Below are 25,397 nucleotides of genomic sequence, written 5' to 3'. Positions count from 1 at the left end.
GAAACTCCATACCATAAACATTACTAATTAACATTAGTTAATCAAAAATATTAAGTATAACTATGAACAAACCCTTAGTTTTTCTATGTCACCTAGGCCTCCTCCTCGTCATCGGATGAGATGACGATGACATATTTGATTGCTGCTATAGGGCAACTACTCCCGTGTTGTCGAAGACTTCTCACCAAATTGACAATCAGCTTATTTGCTCTTTGAATATTTTCTAGCACGCCTCTCATTTTTCTACTGTATAAACCACAATACACATTCTCAGTTGTGAAATCAGTTTTCAAAATATTTGAAATAAGTTTTTTTGCCCTGAATGAAATCAATTTTCTAAATGAGTGAAATCAGTTTTTCGCACTGATTGAAATCAATTTCGAATTGAAATATGAAACTGAGTGAAATTTGTTTTCACAACTTAGTGAAAATATTTTTCTGAAATGAGTGACATCCATTTTTTTGGATGAGTGAAAATATTTTTTTTAACATAGTGAAATGAGTGAAATCCGTTTTACGAATTAAAAACAAATGGAATATGTTTATGTGTGAAACTGGTTATTTAAAATATATAAAATACATGAACTCAATGAAATCTGCGTTAAAAAAATAAGTGAAATCAGATTATCTAAAATACGTGAACTAGGTATTTTTGTAATGAGTGCATGTAGAGAGACAGTGCATGTGGCGTGCCAGTCGTCTTCCCAGCATATAGAATTGGGGTGGGGGTGCATTTTACGAGTTATACGCGGAAAGACACCACGGATCTTAACGACAAGAGCGAACGATGTATCAAGCACCGATACATTTAGGCTCTGGTAAAAAAAAAATCACTCAGGTACGACCATATGCAATCGCTATGATCTTACGACGAGTTACAACTATGTGTACAAAAGAGGGTTTTTAACCATGTGTATGCTAGCTAACTCGATTTGCACTAGTAAAATAGAAATTTCATTTGACTATGAATTGAACGGCATATTTTTTGTCAGTCCTCCTAAATCTAGTCGGCTGAGGCTTGCTTATGTATTAGTCGATGCTATTTCATGGATGCTATATTTATAAGATCTTACATTAAAATGACGATTGAAGGTGACACACAAGCCTTACAAACTGAATGTTAGGTCGTACTCCTTAGGTCTTAAAATAGATGATTTAATTTTATACTAACTTTAATATATAAGGAATATCAATTTTCAAAACATTCTTACGTACATGGTAAAATGGTTGGTCTCGCTTGCCTCCCTTTTGCCGGACGGTCACCCAAATGTTGATACTGCAAGACAGTGACGAGGCCCACCAACAGTAAAGCATATTTGCAACCCTGAACAGAAGCAGGTTGCGCACGAAAGCACCGACGACTGGATATTGCTGCCTGATAACGACGCCGTGACGTCCTCTCAAGCCACCCTACCGCCACAGGTACTTCCACAGTGTGCTCAACGGCACCCGAGGGCTCACCAAATACGAGACCACGCCTAACATGAGGAAGAGGGAATAGTTTACGACGTAGAAGCTGATGTCGACTGCCCTCGTGCTCGTGACGGCTTCTAGAGCCGCGTAGAATGCCATGACCATGCTGATCAGGGACAACCACAGGCAGTGCAGCGCTGCCGTGAAGGTTTTCCACGACCCGGCGGAGCGCGACGCCTTGCCGTAGACGAGCAGCACGACGGCGAGCACGGAGGTTACCAGGGCGAAGCTGTCCAGGACAAGGAAGCATTTGAAGACGGGCTTCTTCTCAAGGACCGCCATCTCTTTTGTGTTCCCCTCTGCCTGCTCGTACGAACCGGGTATGTTGTTGGCGGCGGTGAAGGCGACGCCAGCGACGAGGACGGCTGTTAGACTGTATAGTTATCTGTATATATACGTGTATATTGTAACGTACCCTTGGTACATCATCTATAAATATATGTGATAGGCCATCCCTAGAGGGTTGAGTCAGTTCCCCCAAACCCTACGTTTAACATGGCATCAACTAGGTTAGGGTTTTAGGTCGCCACCGCCTCTCTCCTGGCCGCCGCCGCCGTCGCTCCGCCTCGGGCCGCCGCTGCGATGACGACCACCGCCACCGCTTCCACCTCCGCCGGCTTCCTCCCGGCCTCCCTCGCTGCGCTCCTCTCTCGCCCTACCGACGCCGCTGCTGTCGCTGCTCCGATCATCACCCGCAGCGTCCGCTCCATCTTCTCGGCGGTGTCGTTCTCGCCACCACCACCGGCTGCCGCACCTCCGGTGCATGTGCTGCCGTTGGTTCCCTCCTCGGAAACCCCCTCGGCGCCCGCTCCGGTCGCCGCCCTCTCGGCGCCGCTGGTAGCCGCCTCCACGCCGCCCGCCACGACGCCCGCCATGGAGCCCTACTTCGACGCCAACGCTGCCCAGCCGCCGCCGCCGATCGGTGCCTACGTGGCTCCGGCGCCTGTGACAGCGGCTACTGCGGCGTATACGCCGCCTGCTGTCTTCACGTCGGGGAGTCTACCTGCGCCGTTCCAGTTCGGCCACCTCATCACCACCAAGCTATCTTCGGATAACTACGTGTTCTGGCGTGCGCAGGTTCTTCCACTCCTTGGGAGTCATTACCTCCTCGGCTACGTCGACGGCTCCTATCCGTGCCCTCCTGCGGTCGTGGACAGCGTTAATGGACCCGTCTATAACCCGACGCATCGCGTCTGGACAGGGCAGGGCTAGGCGAACCTCTCGGCTATCCAGGGGTCGCTTACCCCGGAGGTTGCCGGGATGCTCGTCTTCGCCAAGACCTCTCACGAGGCCTGGACTATCCTCGAGCGCTCCTTCGCGTCGCAGTCGCAGGCGCGTTCCAGTGCTCTCCGTCGCCAACTTGGCGAGTGCGAGAAGCTCGATGGCACGGCCACCGCCTTCTATCACAAGGTCAAGTCCATCGTCGACACTCTGGCCTCCATTGGCCAGCCTCTCACCGACACCGAGTTCAACTCCTACATCGTCAACGGTCTTGACGAGGAGTATGATGGACTTGTGGAGATAATCAAAGAGCGTGGCCACACGTCTCCGATGCCGGCGCACGAGCTCTACTCGCGTCTTCTTCTCACCGAGCAGCGCGTGGAGGTGCGCCGCACTCGTGGCCGAGGTCTTCCCTCGGCAAACGCCGCCTACAAGGCGGGTCGCGGCGGTTCGGGCCCTGGTGCCCACTCGGCCCCCTCGGGCAAGGGTCCCACCGCGCCTCTACTCTCGCCCCCTCCTCCTGCATCGTCCTCTGGGGGGGGGGGGGTCGTCCTACCCGGGAGTGCCAGCTCTGTGGACGTGCGGGTCACTATGCCTCTAAGTGCCACCGCCGCTTCCAGAAGAGTTTCCTTGGCCTCTACAACGACGGCAAGGACTCGCGCAACAACGAGCGTCAGGCGCAGTTGGCTGATAAGCCAGCACCTCGGGAGCAGCAGGGACATACAGAGTCCTATCCCGTCGACCCCCACTGGTACATGGACAGTGGGGCAACGGATCACCTCACCAGCGAGCTCGGCAAGCTCCACTCTCGTGAGGCCTTCCACGGCACCGACAAGGTTCACACCGCCAATGGAGTAGGTATGCACATCTCTCATATTGGTCAAGCATCTCTTCTCACTAGCCATACAAATAGGAGTCTTCAACTTCGTAATGTCCTTCGGGTTCCTGCTGTGACGCGTAATCTCCTTTCAGTTCCTAAGCTTAATGGTGATAACAATGTTTTTTGTGAATTTACCCATTTTATCTTTTTATTAAGGATCGGGCCACGAGGGACGTTCTTCTTAGCGGACGGCTATGCCAGGGTCTCTATCGTCTGGAGCATCCTGGCGTCTCTCGGGTTTTTAGTGGAGTTCGTGTTTCGCTGTCACAGTGGCATGCTCGTCTTGGTCATCCTGCCACTCCTATCGTCCGTCATATTTTGCGTCGTCATGAGCTTCCTAGCATGTCTAGTAATAAAGATGTAGCAGTGTGTGATGCTTGTCAGCAAGAGAAGAGTCATCAACTTCCTTTTTCAGCATCTAGTTGTGAGGTCAAACATCCTCTTGAACTTGTCTTTTCAGATGTATGGGGTCCTGCCCAGACTTCTACCAGTGGTCATAATTATTTTGTCAGTTTCATTGATGCTTACAGTCGCTTTACTTGGCTTTATCTTCTTAAGCGTAAATCTGATGTGTTCCATATAGTTGTTCAATTTCAAAAACATGTTGAACGCCTTCTCAAGCATAAGATTGTTCATGTGCAGTCAGATTGGGGTGGCGAATATCGCAACCTTGATTCCTTTTTCAGCTCGCTTGGGATCGCGCATCGTTTAGCATGTCCACATACACATCAGCAGAATGGTTCTGTCGAACGTAAGCATCGTCATATTGTTGAGACTGGTCTTACTCTTTTGGCCCATGCTTCTGTTCCTTTTTGGTTTTGGAGTGATGCTTTTACCACCGCATGTTTCTGTTGGGGAACGTCGCATGGGAAACAAAAAATTTCCTACGCGCACGAAGACCTATCATGGTGATGTCCATCTACGAGAGGGGATGAGTGATCTACGTACCCTTATAGACCGTACAGCAGAAGCGTTAGTGAACGTGGTTGATGTAGTGGAACGTCCTCATGTCCCTCGATCCGCCCCGCGAACAATCCCGCGATCAGTCCCACGATCTAGTACCGAACGGACGGCACCTCCGCGTTCAGCACACGTATAGCTCGACGATGATCTCCGCCTTCTTGATCCAGCAAGAGAGACGGAGAGGTAGAAGAGTTCTCCGGCAGCGTGACGGCGCTCCGAAGGTTGGTGATGATCTCGTCTCAGCAGGGCTCCGCCCGAGCTCCGCAGAAACGCGATCTAGAGGAAAAACCGTGGAGGTATGTGGTCGGGCTGCCGTGGAAAAGTCGTCTCAAATCAGCCCTAAAACCTCCGTACATATAGGTGGGAGAGGGGGGGCCTTGCCTTGGGGCTCAAGGAGCCCCAAGGGGTTCGGCCGAGCCAAGGGGGGAAGGTCTCCCCCCCAAACCGAGTTGGACTTGGTTTGGTGGGTGGGAGTCCTTCCTTCCCTTCCCACTTCCTCTTTTTTTTCTCTTTGATTTTTCTTCCAATGCGCATAGGGCCCTTTTGGGCTGTCCCACCAGCCCACTAAGGGCTGGTGCGCCACCCTCAAGGCCTATGGGCTTCCCCGGGGTGGGTTGCCCCCCCGGTGAACTCCCGGAACCCATTCGTCATTCCCGGTACATTCCCGGTAACTCCGAAAACCTTCCGGTAATCAAATGAGGTCATCCTATATATCAATCTTCGTTTCCGGACCATTCCGGAAACCCTCGTGACGTCCGGGATCTCATCCAGGACTCCGAACAGCATTCAGTAACCAACCATATAACTCAAATACGCATAAAACAACGTCAAATCTTAAGTGTGCAGACCCTGCGGGTTCGAGAACTATGTAGACATGACCCGAGAGACTCCTCGGTCAATATCCAATAGCGGGACCTGGAAGCCCATATTGGATCCTACATATTCTACGAAGATCTTATCGTTTGAACCTCAGTGCCAAGGATTCATATAATCCTGTATGTCATTCCCTTTGTCCTTCGGTATGTTACTTGCCCGAGATTCGATCGTCAGTATCCCCATACCTATTTCAATCTCGTTTACCGGCAAGTCTCTTTACTCGTTCCGTAATACAAGATCCCGCAACTTACACTAAGTTACATTGCTTGCAAGTCTTGTGTGTGATGTTGTATTACCGAGTGGGCCCCGAGATACCTCTCCGTCACACGGAGTGACAAATCCCAGTCTTGATCCATACTAACTCAACGAACACCTTCAGAGATACCTGTAGAGCATCTTTATAGTCACCCAGTTAAGTTGCGACGTTTGATACACACAAAGTATTCCTCCGGTGTTAGTGAGTTATATGATCTCATGGTCATAGGAACAAATACTTGACACGCAGAAAACAGTAGCAACAAAATGACACGATCAACATGCTACGTCTATTAGTTTGGGTCTAGTCCATCACGTGATTCTCCTAATGACGTGATCCAGTTATCAAGCAACAACACCTTGTTCATAATCAGAAGACACCGACTATCTTTGATCAACTAGCTAGCCAATTAGAGGCTTGCTAGGGACAGTGTTTTGTCTATGTATCCACACATGTAAATGAGTCTTCATTCAATACAACTATAGCATGGATAATAAACGATTATCTTGATACAGGAATTATAATAATAACTATATTTATTATTGCCTCTAGGGCATAATTCCAACAGTCTCCCACTTGGAATAGAGTCAATAATCTAGCCCTCACATCATCATGCGAATTACATTGTAATAAATCTAACACCCATACAGTTCTGATGTTGATCATGCTTTGGCCGTGGAAGAGGTTTAGTCAGCGGGACTGCTACATTCAGATCCGTGTGCACTTTGCATATATTTACGTCCTCTCCTTCGACGTAGTCGCGGATGAGGTTGAAGCGTCGTTTGATGTGTCTGGACTTCTTGTGAAACCGTGGTTCCTTTGCTAAGGCAATGGCACCCGTGTTGTCATAGAACAAGGTTATTGGATTCAGTGCGCTTGGCACCACTCCAAGATCCGTCATGAACTGCTTCATCCAGACACCCTCCTTAGCCGCCTCCGAGGCAGCCATGTACTCCGCTTCACATGTAGAATCTGCTACGACGCTTTGCTTGGAACTGCACCAGCTTACCGCACCCCCATTAAGAATAAATACGTATCCGGTTTGCGACTTAGAGTCGTCCGGACCTGTGTCAAAGCTTGCATCGACGTAACCTTTTACAGCGAGCTCTTCGTCACCTCCATACACGAGAAACATCTCCTTAGTCCTTTTGAGGTACTTCAGGATATTCTTGACCGCTGTCCAGTGATCCACTCCGGGATTACTCTGGAACCTACCTGCCATACTTATGGCCAGGATAACGTCCGGTCTAGTGCACAACATTGCATACATGATAGAACCTATGGCTGAAGCATAGGGGACGGAACGCATATGCTCTCTATCTTCATCAGTTGCTGGGCACTGAGTCTTACTCAATCTCATACCTTGTAAAACTGGCAAGAACCCCTTCTTGGATTGTTCCATTTTGAATCTCTTCAAAACTTTATCAAGGTATGTGCTTTGTGAAAGTCCTATCAGGCGTTTTGATCTATCCCTATAGATCTTAATGCCTAGAATGTAAGTAGCTTCTCCTAGGTCCTTCATAGAGAAACTTTTATTCAAGTAATCCTTTATGCTCTCCAAAAACTCCACGTTGTTTCCAATCAGCAATATGTCATCCACATATAATATTAGAAACGCCACAGAGCTCCCACTCACTTTCTTGTAAATACAAGATTCTCCAACCACTTGTATAAACCCAAATGCTTTGATCACCTCATCAAAGCGTTCGTTCCAACTCCGAGATGCTTGCACCAGTCCATAAATGGATCGCTGGAGCTTGCACACCTTGTTAGCATTCTTAGGATCGACAAAACCTTTGGGTTGTATCATATACAATTCTTCCTTAAGGAAACCGTTAAGGAACGCCGTTTTGACATCCATCTGCCAGATTTCATAATCGAAAAAATGCAGCTATTGCTAACATGATTCTGACGGACTTAAGCATCACTACGGGTGAGAATGTCTCATCGTAGTCAACTCCTTGAACTTGTGAAAAAACCCTTTGCCACAAGTCGAGCTTTATAAACGGTCACATTGCTGTCAGCGTCCGTCTTCCTCTTAAAGATCCATTTTTTCTGAATAGCCTTGCGGCCCTCAGGCAGTACCTCCAAAGTCCACACTTTGTTCTCATACATGGATCCTATCTCGGACTTCATGGCTTCTAGCCATTTGTTGGAATCTGGGCCCACCATTGCTTCTTCATAATTTGCAGGTTCATTGTTGTCCAACAACATGATTGATAAGGCGGGATTACCGTACCACTCTGGAGCAGTACGTGGTCTCGTCGACCTGCGTGGTTCAACAGAAACTTGAACCGGAGTTTCATGATCATCATCATTAACTTCCTCCTCAACCGGCATCGCAACGACAGAGGTTTCCCCTTGCCCTGCGCCACCATCCAGAGGGATGAGAGGTTCGACAACCTCGTCAAGTTCTATCTTCCTCCCACTCAATTCTCTCGAGAGAAACTCCTTCTCGAGAAAAGCTCCGTTTTTAGCAACAAACACTTTGCCCTCGGATTTGAGATAGAAGGTGTACCCAACTGTCTCTTTTGGGTAACCTATGAAGACACACTTTTCCGCTTTGGGTTCCAGCTTTTCAGGCTGAAGCTTTTTGGCATAAGCATCACATCCCCAAACTTTAAGAAACGACAACTTTGGCCTTTTGCCATACCACAGTTCGTATGGTGTCGTCTCAACGGATTTTGATGGTGCCCTATTTAAAGTGAATGCAGCTGTTTCTAATGCATAACCCCAAAACGATAACGGCAAATCGGTAAGAGACATCATAGATCGCACCATCTCTAATAAAGTATGATTACGACGTTCGGACACACCATTACGCTGTGGTGTTCCAGGCGGTGTCAACTGTGAAACAATTCCACATTGTCTTAAGTGAGCACCAAACTCGAAACTCAGATATTCACCCCCACGATCAGACCGTAGGAACTTGATCTTCTTGTCACGATGATTTTCCACTTCACTCTGAAATTGCTTGAACTTTTCAAATGTTTCAGACTTGTGCTTCATCAAGTAGACATAACCATATCTACTTAAATCGCCAGTGAAGGTGAGAAAATAACGATATCCGCCGCGTGCCTCCACGCTCATCGGACCACACACATCGGTATGTATGATTTCCAACAAGTCACTTGCACGCTCCATTGTTCCGGAGAACGGAGTCTTCGTCATCTTGCCCATGAGGCATGGTTCGCACGTGTCAAGTGAATCAAAGTCAAGTGACTCCAAAAGTCCATCAGCATGGAGTTTCTTCATGCGCTTTACACCAATATGACCTAAGCGGCAGTGCTACAAAAATATGGCGCTATCATTGTTAACTCTAACTCTTTTGGTCTCAATGTTATGTATGTGTGTATCACTATCAAGATTCAATATGAACAATCCTCTCACATTGGGTGCATGACCGTAAAAGATGTTACTCATAGAAATAGAACAACCATTATTCTCTGACTTAAAAGAGTAACCGTCTTGCAATAAACAAGATCCAGATATAATGTTCATGCTCAATGCAAGCACTAAATAACAATGATTTAAGTTCATAACTAATCCTGATGGTAACTGAAGTGAAACTGTGCCGACGGCGATTGCATCAACCTTGGAACCATTTCCTACGCGCATCGTCACTTCATCTTTCGCCAGCCTTCGTCTATTCCGCAGTTCCTGTTTCGAGTTGCAAATATGAGCAAAAGAACCGGTATCGAATACCCAGGCACTACTACGAGAGCCGGTTAAGTACACATCAATAACTTGTATATCAAATATACCTGATTTTTCTTTGGCCGTCTTCTTATCTGCCAGATACTTGGGGCAATTGCGCTTCCAGTGACCCACACCCTTGCAATAGTAACACTCCGTTTCAGGCTTAGGTCCAGCTTTGGGTTTCTTCGTCGGATTGGCAACAGGCTTGCCGCTCTTCTTTGAATTACCCTTCTTGCCTTTGCCGTTTCTCTTGAAACTAGTGGTCTTATTCACCATCAACACTTGATGCTCTTTACGGAGTTTAGACTCTGCGACTTTCAGCATCGCAAACAACTCGCCGGGAGACTTGTTCATCCCTTGCATGTTGTAGTTCAACACAAAGCCTTTATAGCTTGGCGGCAGTGATTGAAGGATTCTGTCAGTGATAGCCTCTTGCGGGAGTTCAATCCCCAGCTCAGCTAGACGGTTTGAGTACCCAGACATTTTGAGCACATGTTCACTGACAGACGAGTTCTCCTCCATCTTGCAAGCATAGAATTTATCGGAGGTCTCATACCTCTCGATCCGGGCGTTCTTCTGAAGGATAAACTTCAACTCCTGGAACATCTCAAATGCTCCATGACGCTCAAAGCGACGTTGAAGTCCCGGTTCTAAGCCATACAAGACTGCACATTGAACTACTGAGTAGTCCTCCTTACGTGCTAACCAAGCGTTCTTAACATCCTGATCAGCCGTAGCGGGTGGTTCATCTCCTAGCGCAGCATTAAGGACATAATCCTTCTTCCCAGCTTGTAAGATTAGCTTAAGATTATGAGCCCAGTCTACAAAGTTGCTTCCATCATCTTTCAACTTAGCTTTCTCTAGGAACGTATTAAAATTCAGGGTGACTGTCGCGTGAGCCATGATCTACAACACAAATATATTCAAAGTGGACTTAGACTATGTTCAAGATAATTAGAGTTTAACTTAATCAAATTATTCGCTAAACTCCCACTCAAAAAGTACATCTCTCTAGTCATTTGAGTGGTTCATGATCCACTTACACTAGCTCAAGTCCGATCATCACGTGAGTTGAGTATAGTTTCAGTGGTAAGCATCCCTATGCTAATCATATCATCTATATGATTCATGATCGACCTTTCGGTCTCATGTGTTCCGAGGCCATGTCTGCACATGCTAGGCTCGTCAAGCTTAACCCGAGTGTTCCGCGTGCGCAACTGTTTTGCACCCGTTGTATGTGAACGTTGAGTCTATCACACCCGATCATCACGTGGTGTCTCGAAACGACGAACTGTAGCAACGGTGCACAGTCGGGGAGAACACAATTTCGTCTTGAAATTTTAGTGAGAGATCACCTCATAATGCTACCGTCGTTCTAAGCAAAATAAGGTGCATAAAAGGATTAACATCACATGCAATTCATAAGTGACATGATATGGCCATCATCACGTGCTTCTTGATCTCCATCACCAAAGCACCGGCACGATCTTCTTGTCACCGGCGCCACACCATGATCTCCATCAACGTGTCGCCATCGGGGTTGTCGTGCTACTCATGCTATTACTACTAAAGCTACATCCTAGCAAAATAGTAAACGCATCTGCAAGCACAAACGTTAGTATAAAGACAACCCTATGGCTCCTGCCGGTTGCCGTACCATCGACGTGCAAGTCCATATTATCTATTACAACATGATCATCTCATACATCCAATATATCACATCACATCGTTGGCCATATCACATCACAAGCATACCCTGCAAAAACAAGTTAGACGTCCTCTAATTTTGTTGTTGCATGTTTTACGTGGTGACCACGGGTATCTAGTAGGATCGCATATTACTTACGCAAACACCACAACGGAGATATATGAGTTGCTATTTAACCTCATCCAAGGACCTCCTCGGTCAAATCCGATTCAACTAAAGTTGGAGAAACCGACACTTGCCAGTCATCTTTGAGCAACGGGGTTACTCGTAGCGATGAAACCAGTCTCTTGTAAGCGTACGAGTAATGTCGGTCCAAGCCGCTTCAATCCAACAATACCATGGAATCAAGAAAAGACTAAGGAGGGCAGCAAAACGCACATCACCGCCCACAAAAACTTTTGTGTTCTACTCGAGAAGACATCTACGCATGAACCTAGCTCTGATACCACTGTTGGGGAACGTCGCATGGGAAACAAAAAATTTCCTACGTGCACGAAGACCTATCATGGTGATGTCCATCTACGAGAGGGAATGAGTGATCTACGTACCCTTGTAGACCGTACAGCAGAAGCGTTAGTGAACGCGGTTGATGTAGTGGAACGTCCTCACGTCCCTCGATCCGCCCCGCGAACAATCCCGTGATCAGTCCCACGATCTAGTACCGAACGGACGGCACCTCCGCGTTCAGCACACGTACAGCTCGACGATGATCTCGGCCTTCTTGATCCAGCAAGAGAGACAGAGAGGTAGAAGAGTTCTCCGGCAGCGTGACGGCGCTCCGGAGGTTGGTGATGATCTCGTCTCAGCAGGGCTCCGCCCGAGCTCCGCAGAAACGCGATCTAGAGGAAAAACCGTGGAGGTATGTGGTCGGGCTACCGTGGAAAAGTCGTCTCAAATCAGCCATAAAACCTCCGTATATATAGGTGGGAGAGGGGGGGCCTTTCCTTGGGGCTCAAGAAGCCCCAAGTGGTTCGGCCGAGCCTAGGGGGGAAGGTCTCCCCCCCCAAACCGAGTTGGACTTGGTTTGGTGGGTGGGAGTCCTTCCTTCCCTTCCCACTTCCTCTTTTTTTTTCTCTTTGATTTTTCTTCCAATGCGCATAGGGCCCTTTTGGGCTGTCCCACCAGCCCACTAAGGGCTGGTGCGCCACCCTCAAGGCCTATGGGCTTCCCCGAGGTGGGTTGCCCCCCCCGGTGAACTCCCGGAACCCATTCGTCATTCACGGTACATTCCCGGTAACTCCGAAAACCTTCCGGTAATCAAATGAGGTCATCCTATATATCAATCTTCGTTTCCGGACCATTCCGGAAACCCTCGTGACGTCCGTGATCTCATCCGGGACTCCGAACAACATTCGGTAACCAACCATATAACTCAAATACGCATAAAACAACGTCAAACCTTAAGTGTGCAGACCCTGCGGGTTTGAGAACTATGTAGACATGACCCGAGAGACTCCTCGGTCAATATCCAATAGCGGGACCTGGATGCCTATATTGGATCCTACATATTCAACGAAGATCTTATCGTTTGAACCTCAGTGCCAAGGATTCATATAATCCTGTATGTCATTCCCTTTGTCCTTCGGTATGTTACTTGCCCGAGATTCGATCGTCAGTATCCCCATACCTATTTCAATCTCGTTTACCGGCAAGTCTCTTTACTCGTTCCGTAATACAAGATCCCGCAACTTACACTAAGTTACATTGCTTGCAAGGCTTGTGTGTGATGTTGTATTACCGAGTGGGCCCCGAGATACCTCTCCGTCACACGGAGTGACAAATCCCAGTCTTGATCCATACTAACTCAACGAACACCTTCGGAGATACCTGTAGAGCATCTTTATAGTCACCCAGTTACGTTGCGACGTTTGATACACACAAAGTATTCCTCCGGTGTTAGTGAGTTATATGATCTGATGGTCATAGGAACAAATACTTGACACGCAGAAAACAGTAGCAACAAAATGACACGATCAACATGCTACGTCTATTAGTTTGGGTCTAGTCCATCACGTGATTCTCCTAATGACGTGATCCAGTTATCAAGCAACAACACCTTGTTCATAATCAGAAGACACTGACTATCTTTGATCAACTGGCTAGCCAATTAGAGGCTTGCTAGGGACAGTGTTTTGTCTATGTATCCACACATGTAAATGAGTCTTCATTCAATACAATTATAGCATGGATAATAAACGATTATCTTGATACAGGAATTATAATAATAACTATATTTATTATTGCCTCTAGGGCATAATTCCAACAGTTTCCTCATCAACCGTACTCCTACTCGTGTTTTAGACATGAAGACTCCTATCGAACTCCTTCTTAATGAACAACCTGATTATACCTTTTTTAAGGTGTTTGGGTGTGCTTGCTGGCCACATCTACGTCCCTACAATAAACGTAAACTGGAGTTTTGTTCTAAGAAGTGTGTTTTCCTTGGCTATAGTTCCCTTCATAAAGGATACACATGTCTTCATGTTCCCACAAATCGTGTCTATATATCTCGGGATGTTGTGTTTGATGAACATGTGTTTCCCTTTGCCAACTTACGTGTGTCCACCCATGAGTCGCCACCTATGCATTCATCCTCTCTTGCCTCTGACCAATTTGATGATGTTGCATATGCTCCTATTTTGTTACCTAATCATGGTGCAGGTGTTGGTAGAGGTGCTCGTCTTGAGCTTCTGGACGAGCCTGCAGCTGCACCGGCTACTGCCGGTCGCGACGACCGCGGTTCCCTGGAGACGCCGGTTCGGTCGGCCCTCCTGCCGCCGGTACAACCGTCGGACTCGCGTGCGCCCGGGCTGCTGCCGCTGCCTTCTCGGCCCACACCACCCCCGGCGAGCACTCGCCCCGCCTCGCCCGTCCGTCCATCCTCGCGTGCGTCACCGCCGCTTCGCTCATCGGCGCCGTCTAGCCCCTCGCCGGCTGGGCACCCGACACCGCCGCCCAGCCCCTCGCCTGCTGGGCTGTCTTCACCCCCGCCCAGCCTCTCGCCGGCTGGGCTGCCCTCTTCGCCGATGCCCAACTCTTCGCTGGCCGGGCCCTCTTCGCCGACGCCCAGCCCCTCGTCGGTTGGGCTCCCATCACCGTCGCCCAGCTCCCCGCCGGCTGGCCCCTTGCCGGCTCCTGTGGTCTCTCGCCCACACACGCGCAGCCGCAGTGGTGTTGTCTGCCCTTTTAAGCGCACCGACGGCAGTGTTGCGTGGTATGCCTCTTGCATGGCTGCTTCTATTGCGGATCCGTCCTCGGAACCGCGTACGTATCAGGCTGCGATGACTATTCCTCATTGGAGAGAGGCTATGGAGCAGGAGTATCACGCTCTCCTTCGCAATGAGACGTGGACTCTGGTTCCTCCACCCCCTAGGGTCAACGTCATTGATTCTAAATGGGTCTTCAAGGTAAAAAAGAATTCTGATGGGTCTATTGAGCGCTACAAAGCGCGTCTTGTTGCTAGGGGATTTCGGCAGTGCTATGGTCTTGATTATGAGGACACTTTCAGCCCTGTGGTCAAACCTACTACTATCAGGCTTCTTCTGTCACTTGCAGTTACTCGAGGTTGGTCTCTCCGTCAGCTTGATGTGCAGAATGCTTTCCTTCATGGCTTATTGGAGGAGGAGGTTCATATGCGACAACGTCCTGGTTTTTCTGATCCTGATCGTCCTGATTATCTATGTCGTCTTACCAAAGCACTCTATGGTCTGAAGCAAGCACCCCGTGCCTGGCATGCCCGTCTTGCAACAGCTCTTTGTGCTCATGGTTTTGCACCATCTACTGCTGATTCATCGTTATTTCTTCTACAGAAACCTGAGGTCACTATGTACTTGTTGGTTTATGTAGATGATATCATTCTGCTCAGTTCTTCACAGTTTGCTGCTGACGCTCTTGTTCATGCTCTTGGTACTGATTTTGCTGTCAAAGATCTTGGGAGACTTCACTACTTTCTCGGTGTGGAAGTGGCTCCTCGGGATGCTGGTCTTGTTATGACACAAAAGAAGTATTCATTAGACTTGTTGCAGCGAGCTGGGATGCTTAAGTGTAAGACGTCCACTACGCCTATGTCTACCACTGACAAGATCACTGCTGTTGATGGTGAGCTTCTGTCCTCTGCTGATGCTACTATGTACAGGAGTATTGTTGGTGGTCTTCAGTATCTGACGATCACGAGACCGGATATCTCTTTTGCGGTCAACGGAGTTTGTCAGTATGTTCATGCACCCCGTGACACTCATTGGTCTGTTGTTAAGCGCATCTTGCGCTATGTACGACTTACAGTGTCTCACGGGCTTCACCTTCGGCCGAACCCTACTGGGGTGCTCTCAGCGTATTCTGATGCGGATTGGGCTGGCAGTCCGGATGACAGACGATCCACGGGGGGCTATGCTGTGTTCTTTGGCTCCAACTTGATCGCCTAGAGTGCTCGGAAACAGGCTATTGTGTCACGTAGCAGTACTGAAGCTGAATATAAGGCTGTGACCAATGCCACTGCAGAGCTCATATGGGTACAGTCTTTGCTTCGGGAATTGGGGATTTCACAACCGCAGCCTCCTATACTTTGGTGTGATAACATTGGTGCTACATACCTCTCGGCGAATCCGGTATTCCATGCTCGAGCCAAACACATCGAAGTTGACTATCACTTTGTGACGGAACGTGTTTCTCAGAAGCTATTACAGATCAAGCTCATCTCTTCAAAGGATCAACTTGCAGACATCTTCACCAAGTCATTGCCTCTACCACAGTTTGAGGCCTGTAGGCGCAATCTTACTCTCCTAGATTCTTTAGGGAGTAGTTAAGATTGAGGGAGGGTGTTAGACTGTATAGTTATCTGTATATATACTAGCAAAATGGCCCGTGCGTTGCTACGGAAAAAAATATAATCTTCAATGATAGTGACCACATTATGTTCATATATCATCGCTTGATTTTGAAATTTTATGCACAAATGCAAGAAAATGTTTCTTCTTTTAAATTTATTCACAAGTTGAAGCAATCTTTACATTTTCAAAAAATATATATCATGGTTGTCAAAAATCTTGGTAACTCAAAGATTTATTCTGAATTTCAATAATTTTTTTTAGAAAACATACAATAATAATTCGATCCATCCGACAGTTAATTCTTCAAAATTCACACAGTTATATTGTCACAAAGATTTAGAAGCATTAATGTTTAACTACATACATTAGATCTTTCGTGAATAATTTTACAAATATGGGAACAATTTTAAAATCGTGAATATTTTTTACAATTTACAAACATTTACTAAAAATCGTGAATATTTTTTATTTTTCGAACGGGTTTAAATATTTTTTTTTGAATTGGCGACCAATTCAAGAAAAGGCGAACATAATTTTTTATGTTGGAGGATTTTATTTTAAATTCACAAATATTTTTTGAAACGCGTGAAGTTTTTCTAAATAAACAAACATTTTTATAAATCAGTAATATATTTATTAAATTCATCGACATTGTTATAAATCAGTAATATATTTATTAAATTCATGGACATTATGTTTTCATCAGCAGTTTATTTGAAAATTCCTATTTTTTAATATGCAAAAGTTTATGTAATTCTAAATTATTTAAATTAGAAATAAACGAAAATGGAATGGAAAATTTTAAATAAAAAAAGAAACTATCAAAACAGGCATTAGCTATTTTCAAAATTTTAGGACATTTCTTAAATGCATTAACATATTTTCAATTAGAAATAATTTTGTTAAATGCCTTTAATAATTTTGAATACATGGAATTGTATTTGAAATCATGGACTTTTCTTATTGTATAAATATTTTTCTAAAATTGCAACATTTTTATTGTATATGCGAGCATTTTATACAAAACTCCGGGCAGTTTTTGAAGTCACAAACATTTTATATTTTAAATATGTTGATTTATAATTTTCAGTTTATTAAAAATTTAAAGATTATTTGAAGTTCTAAATTATTTAAAATAAAAAAATAAAACGAAACAGAAAATAAATAAATAAACGGAACTAAAAGCAGGCGCCTGTGCATGGGCCGGCCCATACGGTGTGCTGGATATTCTCCCAGTGTGCAGAGCGTAATATAGAAGGTTTTTACATGGGCCGGCCCAGTCTAAGATTTTTTTGTTTTGTGAAACGTTTTCTATTATTTACCTGTGGCATGGTGGGTAATTTATGCAAACTTTAAGGGTAATTTCTATGACGGACGACCAGAAACCCTATTTGCTTTATTATTAGGGAGAGACGTGTATATTGTAACGTACTGTTGGTACACCATCTATAAATACTAGTTAGGTGCCCGTGCGTTGTCACGGGATAACAAACTGTGACATAGAGAACAAACTTTAACATCGAGATATTGATCAAAACATCAAATAATTTGCTGACATAGAGATATTGAACAAAACATCATGTAAGTCACAATGTGTACGCCACGCACAGGACTCATGAGTATTGTGATAAATATCATCTTATATACCTAAATATTAAACAAAATAGAGACGACCCATACTCAAATTTCAGGGTAACATTATTATCAGGGACGCCCAAGAAAACCTTTAATAGAAGGCCCCTACCTCATCACCTCCCTTAGCCCCCGCGGGCGACTTGGGAGGCGACGCGAGATCCTGTCGCGGGCGGCCTACCCTTCCTGCCTCCTGCCTTCGTCGCATGTCGGATCTGCCAGGGCAAAGCCCCTCACGGTAGCTGGCGGTGAGGGCTCTCCTCTCCCCGTCTTGGTAGTGGTGAGTGCAGGGCTGCCACCCTAGGCGGTGGCATCAGACATGCACGAGGGCCGACGGCATGGCAGCGCTTTCTCCGGTCGGCGGCGTGCGGCGATGCGACGGTGTTGAGAAGGGTACTTGGCCACGCGACGACTGTGCCCTATGGTGGCAGTTCGGGTCTGGCTTAGGGCCTCCGGCGACTGCGGGTGGCTTCTTTCCTTCCTCATCGCGGGCGCGCGGTGGTGCTCCTCGACCAACACAGTTCCGAAGAGGGTGCAACTCCATATGGTGTGGAGGCGGTGGCGCGGCCACTTGGCTGGGGGTTGGTGCCCTCCCGTCCTAGACCTGCCTAAAAGAGCCCAATCTGGGTTTGGGCGGGACTTGCTGAAATTCGTCTGCGACGGCTTTGGCGGACGAAAGTGCGGCTCGTGCGAGGGATTGCGAAGACGACAGCGTGCCCACGAGATCTTCACGAGCCCCTTTCGGGCTTGACTGGTCCTTGGGGACCGGTGTGCTCCTTTTGTTGCGTCCGGTCGCCACCGTCGATAGAGGTGGAGGCTGTCTCCTCCCGTGTGGCTGCTGACTATGTTGCTCCTCATTCCCGGCTATTCCCGCTTGGACCCGTCAGTCCCGCTTCATTTACTATGGTGAGATGGTGGTGGTGATTCCAAGACCATGGTGGCGCATGTTGGTGGGCTACGAGTTTGGTGGCGCGCGACGTATCGGCTGGGGTTGTGGGTGGTTGGCGGACAGGAGAAATCCCTTTCGGCGTGACCGGCACCGACGCGGTGATGCCCGTGGGCGCCATTGTTCATTCTCCACGCCCCTCTGCGTACCGGGGAAAACCCTTGGATCAGCCCAAGTAACAGCGTCGTCATCGTCATGTTCCTTCCTGGTGGGAATTCTCCGAGGGCGCATTGGTTGTGGGTCATCATCGTTTTTGTCGATACGACTCTGTTCTCATTAATTAGTTTATCTTTGTTTCTCTTTTATTCGCCCCACGCTCCGCCGCCTAGTACAGGTAGACAACTATCTGCTACACATGATGTTTCATGTTTACACTCCCCGAATGTTGTAAAAGACCAACAAAACACACACCAGAAGTTTAATTAAGTAACAAAAAACATAGTTAAACAATTCAATCACTTCTTGCAAAAGAATAGAGTACTGCTGATCGGAGAAACAACTAATGCAATAATACATTGTTACAACAAAAAACACTTGACAAGCATGCCATGCAATAATTCTTATATATCAAAAAAATACAAGGGAAAATGAGTAAAAATAGTTTAAAAGGCAAGCAAATGGGTTGAGTAATTGTACAAGTAACTTTTATACACATTACACATAAAAGGGCATTAACACAAGATGCAACCTTTATCTTATATATAACTTGCTTGAATTATTACATGACATCCACTTATTGATCAAGACTTTTGAGAGACCATAGTTAACTGTTCATTATTCAACCGCAAGCATGAAATACATCCGGCTTTCCCTTCCATTAGCGATGTCCAATTGTAGAATTATAGATGGACATCGATCATGGTAGCATGCATTGCAGTTAATTATCTATCTGTCTTCCATCAGTAAACCACGAAAGTGGTCACTAAAAAAATACCAATATCGTCAAGAAATGCAGAACCACAATGTTATATCATACTTAAGAACTTCTTTGAGCAACCTGAACCGAACAACATTTCTTGTATTAGATTTGATGAAACTACTATTTCATAATTTAAACCATGTACACAACATAGCTGCTTTCCATTACTTATGCATATTATCACTTTCTGTGGGGAACCATACTCCAAACCGAGACATAGCAACAAAGAGCACAAACTTTCGGAGAAAAAATGGAAACATCTAAGAAAATTCCTCCCATTTGCAGCTGGTCAAATCTGCAAGAGGAAAACAAATATGAAGAAAAGACACAACTTTGAGAGAAGAGTACAATACCAAACAAATGGATTGATAGCTAATGTCATCTATCTTTTATGCATGTGTCCATGTCTAGGTTCGCGATACCGGGCACAATTCCCAACACAAATTGTAACAATCCTCACTAATGGTGACACACCAAATAGTTTAGATATCCATGTATATGATATACTGTGATTCAAAGGACAGAGCAAAGGGTAAAGTTGATAGATGAATTAAACACGGTTCTGAACATGCCTCCCTGCACACTTTGTTGACCTCTCTTTACAAAGGCTATGCCATCTGATTCTTTCTAGCTAGGTGCAGCCAAAACGTGATGTGGCAGTGGCACATGATACAGCCAGAAATGACTTGGACCTAACTCCTTCAGTTAACTGCATTTTATCAGTCTGATTGACGGTTAAGTGCATGTTGTCTTTAGCCCGGCTCATGTCCGTGACAAACACCTGTAGTTTCAAATAGACCAAGCAGAATTAAATACCAAGACCAAAAATTAGGGATCAACAAGCACATGTGAGGCTCCAGTAATATCTGAAGAAGTAGCAGACTGAGGCTGCTGCTTACCGCTCCGCATTGAAATGGTAGTCCATGGACATCTCTTGCGTCCTCGTCAGCGTACACACACTCATTTGCGTTTACTACATACACTTATAGCAGTAGCTTATACAGTTAGAAACCCCCCTTCGAGCGATGCATATATGCGAAGCTGAACGTACTGAACTCACAGCATGCCTGCACGAGCGTGAGGCCTTGGTTGCGGAGGAGGAGCGGCACCGTGTCGGCGAGGAACTCCGGCGCAGGCTATGTGAAAGATGGCGACGAACTCGCCGCGACGGGCGTGACATGAGGTTAATTGCGCCATCCTAAATTCTTAACTACTACCACCTTTTCAAACTTTAGCTAGCTCAATCTCTCTGACTATCTCGACACTTGAGGTCGTCCGATCAATCGTATGTAGCCTAAACACTCTATGTTAACAAAGCGAGCCATGTGTGCGTACATACCTAGACAGCTAGAAGAGCACCATGGAGAAGCAGGTCGCGGTAGAATGGCCGGTCGCTGCCGCCTTGTCTCATCTTCATTGCGGCGCTAACCGTCCCGAGGAAGACCATCTGGGCGAGTACCATAACTGACATGGCCGTGCATAGTATCACTGTGCCTCTGTCTGAGCAGCGGCACGGAGGGGGCACTCCACGCCCGGAGCAGGAGCTGCAGGGCAACCGCCACCGGCGGCTAGAAGGAAATAGTCAGATCGTCAACCGTCGTAAAGGAGGAGAAGTAAACGGAGGCGGGGACACAAGGGATGGAGCTGAAGAGGGGGCGGCCATGAGGAGAGTTGTGAGAAGATGGGATGAGGGAAATGGGAAGAGAAGGGACGGGCGATGGCTGATGGGGTGGAAGACGAAACTGCTTCATGCGATCGGGTGGTTTGGGAGCAGAGAGGGGAGATCGTGGGTGGGCATGATGATGGTGTGGGGATCAGGGAGTGACGGGCTGGGAGGAGAAGGGGCGGGGGTCACGGCTAATATTTTTTTTCTCTGAGAAATCGTGCGAGGGAGCCACAAGGTCGTAGGAGGGGAGACGGGTCCCTCGCCGCGGCCGAAGCCGGGGGAGGAGCGAGCAGACGCATTCCCCTTCCCGGGCGCCGAGGGGGAGGAGAGGAAGCAGACATTGGCGTCACCGTCGCAGTAGGAGGCGAACGCTGCCATCCAGTCGATGGCGATGCCGACCTTCTTCGCCGTGGCCGCCGCCCTCGTCATCCGCGGCACCGGCGGAGGAAGATGGGATCGGGCCGTCCGCCTCCTCACCGATCCCCCCCTTCCGCCTGGCCGCCGCCGCCGGGCGAGGGGATACGGGTCCCTCGCCGCGGCTGAAGCCGGGGACCATCACGACGACGGCAGATCCTCTTTAATAGTAGAGATATGCGACGACGGCAGATCCTACTTTAATAGTAGAGATATGTGATAGGCCACCCCTAGAGCGTTGAGCCAGTTCCCCAAACCCTACGTTAAACGGCGATCACCGCGAGGCTGTCGGACGTCTTCTCTATCGCCTTTGTCATGTCGTGGTGGTTCCATTCCTGGACATGGTCCCGTCTCTCAGGACGGGGCTGCGCGCCGAATGCAGCCAGCGTCGCCACCAGACTTACCATGGAGAAGAAGCTGGTCGATTTCGCGGCGAGATCCAACGGCGTCTGCCCGTCCTTGTTCATGGCATCTGCTCGTGCTTTCCCCTTGGACATCAGGGCCTCGGCGACGGCCGGCGCGCGTGCGGCCACCGCCAGGTGGAGAGGTGTGTTGCCATCCCCATCTTGCGTGTTCAGGATGCCGAGCAGCGTCTGTTTCTTGATGGCTAGCCGCACCACCTCGAAGTGGCCTCCCCTGGCCGCGGCGTGCACGAAGGTTCCGCCGCGGTCGTCCCTCAGCTCGGCGGCGTCGGGGCAGGCTTTCATCAGCGCCTCGGCGACGCGGACGTGGCCCATCCCTGCCGCGACGTGGAGGGCAGAGAGGCCGCCATCAGAGTCCCGGACGTGCACGGAGGACGGCGGCACCGCGCTCAGGATGGCACTTACGATGGAGAGGTCACCGTCGGACGAAGCGAAATGCAGCGGAGTACTGCCGGTGCCGTCGGCTTGGCTGGCCAGGGATGGGCCACAAGGCTTCCAGTCCAGTAGCAGCCTGACCATTTCTGAAAATGTTCACATCGATGGGAATTATGCATGCATGCACTTTAAAAATCCACACGGATGCATGAAGGAGGTGCTAGCTACGAAGCTGACCTGAGCCGTGGAAGACGGCGGCGTGAAGAGCGTTCTGCGAGCTCGGGCCGGCAGCCGACACGTCGCCGCACCGGGTCGATCGTTATCGCTCTGACGGCTCGAACCGACCTGCTCATCACCGCCAAGTACAGCGGCGACACGCCCGCGTCGTTAACCTCAGAGGCAAGGTCGGGCGCCGCGGAGACCATAGCCTCAACTGCGGCGCCATGGCCGAGCCTCGCCGCCAGATGAAGGGCCGTGTCCCCAGACTCGTTCTTGCAGCACAAGATGCCCTCATCTCCGCAATCCCGCGCGAGCTGGACGAGGAGGGATACGGCCTTGTCATGCCCCGCCCTCGCCGCGCAGTGCAGAGGCGTGTCGAGAGCCGAGTTCCGGGCAGACAGCAGGCTCTTGTCCCCGAAGCTGGCGAGTTCTTGGATTAGCTCGTCGTGGCCATGCTCGGCGGTTAAAGAGCAATGCTACACCTACAAAGGCTTACTTAAAGATTTTACGTACAAACTGATGTATAAGATTGTGATTGATAATCGAGGGATGATGGGCCCCACCCCACTGAAAATCAGGGGGAGAGAAGAGTTAGTTTGGAAGGTTAAGTAAACCTTTGTAAGTTTTTGTATGTCTAGCATTATTGGCGGTTAAATGAAGAAGGTTGTTCTTCTCCACACTGATTTGGTGTACGCCTGAAACAGTTCAAATATGTGGGTTTCTCGCCCCGAGAAAAGAAAAACGTGTTCCCACTGTGAATGGAATTTCGCATGGAATCCGGAAATCTCAGTTAGTTGGTTCACTATGTTTTTATTTTCTGAGACAAAATTAGTTCGCTATGCACTCCCGTTAAAAAACGTTTTTACAGTTTAAATTGAGCGTCTTATATTTAGGTTTTTTTTAGTTGTTGATTGTTTTTGTGCAAACTATCCAGATATAGTTGAGGCAAAGGTAGGCCCAACCCGCCCAACCCGACAACAAAACAATGAAATTGGGTCTACGAATTGCTTGTAGCAACCCAAATTTACCAGTGACACATTCTTTTTCTGCAAACTACCCGTGATCACTCGTGAATTCGAGCTAATCTTAGGCAGAACTTGAATTCGGAGTATCATTTTTCTCAAACTTGCGGTAAATTTCAGCCAAATTCAAGCAGAAGTTTAAGTTATTCAGTTGAACTGAACGAATCAATGAACTTTCATTAGATTTGATAGACAGATGACTATGTGTATGTACAGGCACGGCTAAGGCCCTGTTTGAAACCATTCAGATTAAATAATTCAGTTTTTATAATCTATTTTATCTTCAAACATGACAGATTATGGTGTAGATTATAAAACTAGATGGACAGATTATTAAAAACTCATAATCTACTCTACCCAGCTAAAATTAGATTATAGATTGCTAATGGCCCATTACCCTTATAAAGTTGGAGATAATTACATTCCTACCACCACCATCCTTCTTTAAAAAAAAACAAAGGACAGACAGGTCATAATGCAATGTAAAACCTGAATTACAGTTTATATAATCTGGTCTCCAGACATGTCCATCTAGATTATTTTTATAAACCAAATTATATAATCCATCTTAATAATCGAAATTATTATAATTTATTGTGGTTCCAAACAGGACCTAAGCTAGGTAAAGTGTTAAACATTACCGCTTTGGTGTTGGCGAAGCAGCGCCATTGTTTCCGTCTTCTTCCCCCCGCACACGGCGAGGTACAGCTCGGAGCTCATGGTGCCACCATCGCCCGGCTGCGTCGCGGCAGCCGCCGAGCCATGACTCGCACTAAGTTGGATGGCGTGGTGCCGGACGTCCATGGTCTGTTCTGATCGGATCACACGCGTCCCCTGAAGCAGTGATGGTGTGAAGCCCGTACGACGCGGATATATAGCACCTGTTCAGAGATATTGGCCGTGTTGTTTTCTCACCATAGGTTCAGACCACACACAGTCACACACACACGCGCGCGGTTCTACTATGCATTTGTTTGCACCATACATTTGGCCGACCACAATAAATGTGGGGCTAGTTCAGACCGGACACGTTGAAATTTGACTATTAAATGAGCGACTGTTTATATCAGAGTGCTCAGGTATGTCGTCATGTCCCTGCAAAAAAAAAAAGAGGTATGTCGTCATGTCTCATGCAAAAAAAAGGTACTGTACAACGTAATGTCGATGAATTGACTACCTAGCTAAAGACTCTGGATCACCTATCCTAGAAATCCGAAAGTATCTTCCATCTCATTTTTCTAATCCCTGTAAAACAGCCTAAAACAGCCCGTGCGCTGTAATGGATGATTTTTTTCTCATAATCTTTAATGGATACGATCATATTTTGTTGCAGCATCGAGATACATCATCACTCTCATTTCTGTGAAAGCATGAACAATTTTGGCAAATCATGAAAAAATTAACTCATGAATATATTTGAAATCATGATTTTTTTTTCAAACGCACAAACATTTTTTACAGATTTTCGATTCTTTTCTGAAATGATGAACATTTTATACTAATTGCAAACAGTTTTTTTAATTGTGAACATTTCTTAAACCATTTTTCTTGAATCGGCGAACAATTTTTGAAATTCATGAGTACTTTTTGAAATGCGTGATAATTTTTAGAATCAGTGAAGTACTTTTTGAAATACTTTTTGTAAGTCACGAACAGTTTTTGAATTTTTAGTATTTTTTTAATTCATTAATATTTTTTGAATTGGCAAAATATTGTTCTATTTCGTTAACATTATTTAATACACGAACTTTTACAAAAATCATGAACGGTTTTTAGCTCCTTGACTATTTGTTTTCAAAATTGCGAACATTTTTAAAGTTTGAAAACATCTTTTTAAAATAGAGAACTTTTTCTGAACCCACAAACATCTACGAGTTGTT

The 25,397-nt window shown here is 47.0% G+C and overlaps 1 pseudogene; it reads right to left on the bottom strand.

Annotated features, from left to right (window-relative positions):
• Positions 1-92: 92 nt before the first annotated feature.
• Positions 93-24,321, bottom strand: LOC123397058 (annotated as a pseudogene).
• Positions 24,322-25,397: the final 1,076 nt, after the last annotated feature.

Source organism: Hordeum vulgare, chromosome 5H (assembly GCF_904849725.1).
Source record: "Hordeum vulgare subsp. vulgare chromosome 5H, MorexV3_pseudomolecules_assembly, whole genome shotgun sequence".
Lineage (NCBI taxonomy): Eukaryota > Viridiplantae > Streptophyta > Magnoliopsida > Poales > Poaceae > Hordeum > Hordeum vulgare.
The sequence above is the reverse complement of the archived record's forward strand: the minus strand, read 5'-3'. Positions and strand labels throughout refer to the sequence as shown.